We start from the raw sequence: 8,758 nt of genomic DNA on the forward strand, positions 1-8,758 counted from the left end.
GAAAGCCCAAAGTTTTATTCTATTAACACGCTTAAATTAAACATTTTCCATTTTATTCTTTATTTCTGAATTCTATGCATCATGTGTACGTATGCGATTCTATAATTTCTACATAATTCTGTAATTCTTCAATTCTATCATGCTATGTAAAATGTAAACGTACACAAGTACATTAACTCTCACAAATTCTACTCTCTAATATTTTCTAATGTAACAAACATGTCTTGCACAACTTTCTAAATACAAATCTTAATGCCATAAATTTTCATTCTCTTAACATGATCATCAACATTGTTATACATGCCCTTCTTTCTTCTTTTCTTTTGGCTACATTCTATACATTAATCTATATTGCCATATTAATCATTGTAAATCCAATCTAACATATGGCACAACATATATACTTTGGCTAAATTCTAATTTCTTTCTAACATTCTTAACTAAACTTTTGGCCAATACAACACATTCTCAAGATCTTTTAGTACAATTCTATAGCTTGTAATATATAATAAGGCATAAAAACTATACTCATACCAATCAATTTCTAAAATAGTCATGTATTTAATACATAAATTAAACTTCTATTTCTTTGATGTTTATTTGATATTTATACTTGGGAAAGTATTTCTATTCTTTATACAATAAAATCACTTATTACATATTATTTATAACTAATCTCAAAACAAGAAACAACAATATACTCATTTGGCCAAGCCATTCTTTGAATGATCTTTCTAATTTCAAGCATACAAGCTTGACAATTTATGGTGGCATATTGTAATATTATAATATAATCACCCATCTTTTACTATCATTAAATACTACACTATTGCAACAATTTAATATGCAATTCTTGCCATCATTTTTCTAAAGTCATAAGTTTCAAAACTCATAATTCAATGACTACATACAATATGCCATTCTAAATAATTCTAAAAGTTCAAGCAACTTGAACCATGCACTAAAAGCCATTCCTTTCATTGAACTATCATAACCAAGTGTTATTCTAAATTTTGGCATAACAAAATGCACTCTTGAATATAAAACTTACACTTGGTTAAGCCTAACATAATCTTTCAACTCCAATTCTTCCTTTCTCAAACAATTTCTTCAACAAGATTTAACAAACTCATGCATGCATTTCTCTTTGAATTTTCATCAAATAATTCACATGAACATGCAAATACTTGGTTGCCACACTTCCACATCTCTCCAAATCCACAAAAATTGGAGCAAAAACTCACTAAATTTAACTTCAAATATGGCCAGATTCGACACTTCAAAATTTCATCAACAATTCTTCCATATTTCATCCATAATTCCACCAAATCACCACATACACATGAACTACTTCTCATGGCTGGAATTTTACACATCATTCAACATTAAAACAGCCAATAATTCTCACCATACAATCACATACAAATATACAAGAGTCAATCTACACAATTATTGCTCAAATCAAAACTAAAATTGGATTTACTTACCTTTTTCTTGCAAGAATCCTTTTCTTTGCTTCCTTTGCTCACTTTCTCCATTGATTCATGCTAAAACACATAAATTCATGAGAACTCATACTTATAAAACACAAATCATTAACTCTTGTGCTAGAATCTACCTTTGGATGCTTTAGGATTGAAAATCTACAAAAATTTAAGCTAAACCCTATGATTTCTCTTTAAAATTTGATGAAGAATCTTGAGAGAAAATGGATGAGAGATGGCGTGGTCAAGGGTGAGAATGGCTAGGGTTTGTTAATTGAAGCCTTATAACTATATATATGTTCCCATTTTGCCCTTGTACTTTTATAATAATTCCAATTATGCCATACATGCATTTACCGACATACCCTAACTTTCAATGGATTTAACACATGTTCTTGGTCATTTTCACTCCCCACTCTTTCATTTAGTTGTGAGTGAAAAGACCATTTTACCCTTATTCTTTAATTTATTTCTATTACTTTACAAACATGTATTTATCTCGGCATCACATCACGTGTATTTTCCATAATCTTTCTACCACTATATTCTCATGGCTAGCACACTTAATACATTATATTTATCATACTCACTTTTCACTTGAACACGTGATTCTGTGTGAAATGAACATTTTGCCCCTATTGAAACTTTTATTAAATTCCTCTATAAACTAGTTAAATATATTCACTATGACTATAAAATAATCCTTACCATATTTCTGAATGTGAGTATTACAGAGGCCTTGTCGGCGTGACTGATTGTCGATGTAATTCGGGTCTTGCAACTGAATCGATGTAAATCCATTGAAGTTGAAAAGTTTTGTTCGTTGAATAGTACTTTTATTAATACTGGTCGAAAGGCCGATTGATTGGAGAGGAGGTGGATAGGCCCACTCACCCTTTTTAACAAACAAAACAAAAAGGGAACATAAAAACAAATTGCTAAAAATAGGACCGTTTGAGATGGATGACATTACAACTGTTACTGACTTCTTTACCCTCAAGAGTTTAGAGCCTGTCAGCGGCCTTGCCCACTGCTTTAGTTATCTTATATAGGCCTCCCAGTTGGGGCCAAGCTTCCCAGCGTTGACTTCCCTTGTGTATTGAAAAACTTTTTGAAGCTTCCAATCTCCTTCTTTGAAAGTTCTCACCCTGACATTTCGGTTGTAGTGCTGAGCAACTCTTTGCTGATAGATGGTGTTCCTTATGTGAGCCTACTCCCTCAGTTCATCAATGGTATCCAAGTTGTGACAAAGATTCTCATAGTTGGTTTACTGATCCGTCCATTGGAGTTTGGTTGAAGGGATAGACACCTCGACCGGGATAACTGTCTCGAAGCCGTATGCTAGTGAGAAAGGGGTCTCTTTGGTGGATAGGCAGGTGATAGTTTAGTAGGACCATAGTACTCTAGGTAGTTCATCTGCCCAGACTCCCTTAACTTTTTGGAGGCATTTCTTGAGTGTTTGAATCATCATTTTGTTGGAAGACTCTGCGTGCCTGTTTGATTGAAGATTGCAAGGTGTTAAGAAGCTCAACTTGATACCCCACGTATCATAGAAGTTCCTGAACCCTGAACTGATGAATCGATACCCATTATCAGTGACCAACTCCTTTGGTATGCCGAACTTACGTATCACATTCTTCCAGATGAATCCCTTCACTTCCCTGTCTCACACCTAGGTGAATGCCTCGGCTTTTATCCACTTGGTGAAGTAGTCGGTGACCACTAGCATGTATACTCGTTGCCCAGTGCAGTTGGGAGTTTATTGACTATGTCCACACCCAACTTCATAAATGGCCAAGGAGTGAGGCTAGAATTAAGTCTTTCAGAAGGCAGGTAAGAGACATTGGAAAACCTTTGGCAACTATCACACCCCTTGACGTAGGCTACTGAATCAGCTCATGGTAGGCCAGTAATAACTGGCTGTGATCACTCGATGGGCAAGACTGCGTGCCCTAACATGGTTCTCACACTTGCCTTCATGTATCTCGACGAGGACATATTTGGCATGTTCTAGAGTGATGTGCTTGAGATAGGGGCCAGAAAAGGACTTCTTCAGCAACTAACCTTCATAGATTGTGAATCTGGTAGCCTTGGCTTTGAGTTGGTGGGCTTCGTTCTTGTCAGGGAAAAACTCATCATTTACCAAATATCAGATGATCGTTGTCATCCATGAGTCGACCGAGCTAATGTCTAACACTTCTAGGGTCTCTCTAGGGGTGTGAGTGTCTTCTGGCTTACGATCTTTCCAGTTTGCTAGCCACTATAGAAATAGAAGTAGGATGGTTGCTGAAGATGACCCTTAAAAAGCTGAACCGAGGTTGGCTAAGGCGTCTACATGAGCGTTTTCAATTCTCGGTACCTAAGTGATTGTAAATTCTTCGAAAGAAGATTGGAATTCTTTCACTATGCTGAGGTATGTGTTCATCTTCGAATCTTGGGCTTGGTAGGTTCCTTGGAGCTGATTTTCCACTAATTGTGAGTTGGACTTGACCTCTAGTTTCTTCTCTCCTATGTTTTTTGCCAGGTCAGCCCGGCTATTAGTGTCTTACACTCAGTCTCATTGTTAGTGTACTTGAAGCCGCATTTGATTGCCCTTTGGATGATGTCTCCTTCTGGTGAGATTAGCACGATGCCCAGGCTATTTCCATTCGAATTACTGGATCTATCTATTGAGAGAGCCCACTTGTGGGACCCGACATCTGTCATGCACAACAACTTTTTCTCTGCTTGGATGGATGTGTTAGGTGTGAAGTCGGCTATGAAATCAACCAGTGCTTGAGACTTGATGGCTGTTCAAGGTTCGTAGGACACATCAAATTCGCTCAACTCAATCGTCCATTGGGTGAGTCGTCCTAACAGCTTTGGTTTGTGGAGGATCTTTTTCAATGGGAAAGTGGTGAGGATGACTATAGAGTGACATTTAAAGTATGGGCGAAGCTTTCTGGAGGCATGGATGAGTGACAAGGCCAACTTTTCTAGTTGGCTGTAGCTAGTCTTAGCATCAATGATCGACTTTCTCACGTAATATATAAGCAACTACTTCCCATTGTCCTCCTTGACTAGGACGGTTGAGACTACCGTTTCAAAGATGACTAAGTATGTATAAAGGGTCTCTCCTATGAGGGGTTTGGAGAGAAGAGGAGGTGAAGTTAGGTACATTTTTAGTTGTTGTAGGGCTTTTTCGTAGGCTAGGTTCCATTCAAATTCCTTGGATTTCTTTAGTGTGGCGAAGAACATGTGACATTTGTCGGCTAATCGAGATATGAATCTACTTAAGGCGGCCATTCACCTAGCTAGAAGTTGGACATCTTTGATGCTTGTGGGAGACGGTATGTTCAACTCGCTTCTATCCCACGTTGAGTCACCATGTAGCCTAAGAACTTCCTAGATGAGAACCTGAACGAGCACTTAGCAGGGTTGAGCTTCATATTATACTTCTTGAGTATTGAGAATGCTTGGCTCAGGTGATCTAGGTGTTGCTTGACCATTAAGTATTTGACGAGCATGTCGTCAATGTACACCTCCATCGTGTCTCCCAGTTGCTCAGCGAACATCTTATTTATCAGCCACTGATAAGTCATTCTAGCGTTTTTGAGTCCGAAAGGCATCACTTTGTAGCATTAAGTGCCTCTTTCGGTGATGGAGGTTGTCTTTTCTTGGTCATTCGGATGTATTAAGATCTGGTTGTAACCCGAGAAGGCGTCCGTAAAGCTGAGCAGTTCATGTCCTACCGTAGCATCCACCAACACGTCTATATGGGGGAGTAGGAATGAATCTTTTCGGCATGCCTTATTCAGGTCGATAAAGTTTATACATACCCTTAATTTTCCATTCTTCTTCTTGACCACCACTACATTTGCCAGCCATTTTGGATAATGCACCTCTCGTACCGATCCATTGGCTAACAGTTTCTCAACTTCCTCATTGATAACTCGGTTCCTCTTTAGGGCGAACTTCCTTCTCTTTTGTTTCACCGGGAGATGATTGGGGTTCACCTGGAGTTGGTGGACAATTATATTAGGATTGATCCCTATCATATCTGAATGAGACTAGGCGAAACAATCATTGTTCTACCGTAGGAATTCAATAAGTTGTTCTCTAATGGTTAGACTCAGTCGGGACCCAATTTGAGTCTTCCTCTCAGGGTAGTCTAGATGTATCTATACCTCGTCTAACTCCTCCATTGATGGTTCGTCAGGTTCAGCTTAAGAAGTTGGACTGATTGTAATTGTTATAAAGTTTGAGACTTACCTTTGAAGACATTCTTGTAGCACTCTTTAGAAACCTTGACATCGCTCATGATTTCACTCACTTCCTATTTGGTGGGGAACCTGATTGTCTATTGGAATGTTAACGAAACTGCTTTCATATCGTGGATCCAGGGTCGGCCCATGATGACATTATGGGGGGAGGACAATCAAGGACCAGGAACACTGTATGGCGATTCACATCGCATGCATAAACTAGTAGAACAATTTCTCCAATAGTGTACTTCTGCTCTGAACTAAACCCAACCAGGATGGTTAGGCGCCTACTTATGTCAACTTCATCTAATCCCATCACCTTCACTGCTTCAAGCAAGAGTATGTTGGCAGAGGATCCCCCATCCATAAAAATTCTCTTGACGAGTATATTGGCAATCTGCAGGCTAATCACTAGGGCATCATGATGCATGGCGGTTAAGATGACAAAGTCATCATCTTCAAACTAGATCACCTATTTTGATGGTGTTTAGATGGGTGGGTAAGTCGAATGAACTTCTTGGTAGTGGCTGGCTCGGGCATGTCTCTTCGTTGATGAATAACTAACCCCACTAATTACTGAACCCCTGATATGATGTTGCAAAAGCCCTTGGGTTTTGGATCTTTGGGAGGAAGAGACCGCTCTTTGTTGTTTCTTTGATTCAAGGTTTGCTTCCCTTTGTCAGTTAGTAGATCTCTTAGGTGCCCTCTCTTTAGTAGTGCTGCGACCTCCAGTCTCAAGGCGATGCAATCAGCTATATTGTGCCTATGATCATTGTGGAACTCACACCACTTGGAAGTGTCTCTTTTGGCGTCCGGGTCTAACTTCACTAGCCACTTAACAGTCGGCCCCATACCTTTCATGATTATTACTAGCTGGGTGGGCTTAACACTGAGGTTGTACTTTGGAACTTTGAACGGAGTGGAATCGAATGGATGCTTATTAGGGCGAGCCGGTCGCCTGTTATATGGTTTCTTGTTGTGAGAGTTAGAACCGCATGATTGAGTTAGATAACGAGGCTCATAATTAAGAGCTTCTAGGCGCCTATCGTTGCGCTTCTGGCGGCGATCATCATAGCGGTTATGCAGCATCCGGTTGGCTTCATCTTTTTCCCATCTGATCTAGATCATAGCCCGAGCCAATGCATCTTCCATTGTGTTATAGTCGGGCTTGGTGAGGTCCTTGTATAGTTCTCAGTAGGAGCCCTTTCCTGAATGCGTCTATTGCAGTCTTGGGATTGCAGGAAGGGATTGAGATCTTCTCTTTATTGAATCGGATAACATACTCTCGCAATGGCTCGCCCCTTCTCTGGTACACCCAATACAAATCGACGAACAACTTCTCTAGCTGTTGGGGAGGTTATTGTACCATTGTACGGCCGGTTCCGAAAGGCTGGAACCGAAGTTGTTGTACATGCAGGCTTCCTTGAGATCCTTTGGTATGGAGGCGGTGAACATCCACTTTTTATACGAGGCTATGTGATCATTTGGGTCAGTTGTCCTATCATATGGCTTCATGTTAGGAATTGTGAATTTAGGAGGCATCTCGACCAAGGCTATTGAATCCACAAAGGGCGAATCTGTGTAGCTGTAGGACAAGCTCTTTTTGGTAGGGATGGGCCCTCTTGATATACGCCTCATCATAACCTCCATATCTGCCAATTTCTTCGCCAATATTTGATGAGAGAGGTTCCCTTGGCTAATAGTTGAGCGCCAATGCTCTGATTGTGTGCCTATGATCCAGTCGGTCCTCACAAACTAGTCATGTCATTGTGTGGGGATTAGAGATTTGTTCCATTTTAATTTAGCTGGAGGCTAGGGTATTCAGTTGCCCCTTTGGGTTGAGTCAATCTTAAAGTGACCGAGCAGCTATTTCGGTTGACATGGATGATTAGAGGTGCACTTGGAGGATGGCTTAAGCTATAGGGGTGAGTTATACCAAGATGGGTTTGTTGGGCGTGGTGTTGTTCCCTCAACCCGTGAGGGAGGGCTGAGCCTAATGGGGTTCACGGATGTCGGTCATCAGTCATGGTGGTTTGGGTAGGATTATTGATGGTGGCTGATGTTTGCAATTGCTGGTTTGGGATTGTCTGAGTGATGGGGTTGAGTGCAAGCGGTGGACTAGTTGGGAAAGGTGTTTGTAAGGATGGGTTGGTTGCGTTGAAGGCTGAGCCATCCGTTAAAGACGACTGAATGTGGGATGATAGTGGACCTCTATTTGAGCTTCTAGGGTTTAGGGTTGACAGGTTTTGCATGGAACTTACTAGGACGCGAAAGTTATTCCCGGGCACCTAATCATGAGTGAAGTCAAGTGAGTAAAACTAGTTTACCTGCTCTCGTAGAGTTTGATTTTCAGCACGAATGATTGCATTCTTGGCCTCAAATGCTGCCACCTTATCTAAATGAGTAATGCTATAGTTACCGAAAAGTTTACACCGAATTTGTGCACCGAATGACGTGTCTAAATCCTGATCATTGATTTATTATCAGTTAATATTAATCAACGGTCAGGATTTTGTCACGTCATTCGGTGCACAAATTCGGTGTAAATTTTTCGGTAACTCTATCATTTTCCTATCTGAATTCGCTGCATCATGGCCGTTAAAGCCTTGATTTTTGCCGAGAGTTCATTAGGAGCATTGTCTGTCTTCTCTACAATGATTGTTTCCCTTGTGAGGCTGAGTGTCGAGGGAATGTTGATTGCCAGAGGCCCCACAGTGGGTGCCAAACTATAGACGTCAAAATCTATGGTTGTTGAAGTAGGGTCTGATCCCATGAGGTTGAGGCCACTGGCAATCTGTTGCACCTACACACACATAAAGGAACCATGTGAAGCGAACGGAAAACACCGGGGTGGTGTTCACCGTAGGCACTCCGACGCTCAAGTCAGTAAAGATAATAAAGGCTTTTTAGTAGGGGTTAAGGGAAAGGAAGGATTACTAGTAGCTTAATAGGGAACGACAGACCACGAAAAAGGTGTATAGCTCTCAGGAGTGAGGACTAGAGGGTAGAAGGTGTAATGTTTAATGCCTA

This window comes from Pistacia vera, unplaced genomic scaffold, assembly GCF_008641045.1.
Source record: "Pistacia vera cultivar Batoury unplaced genomic scaffold, PisVer_v2 Contig211, whole genome shotgun sequence".
In the NCBI taxonomy this organism is placed as follows: domain Eukaryota; kingdom Viridiplantae; phylum Streptophyta; class Magnoliopsida; order Sapindales; family Anacardiaceae; genus Pistacia; species Pistacia vera.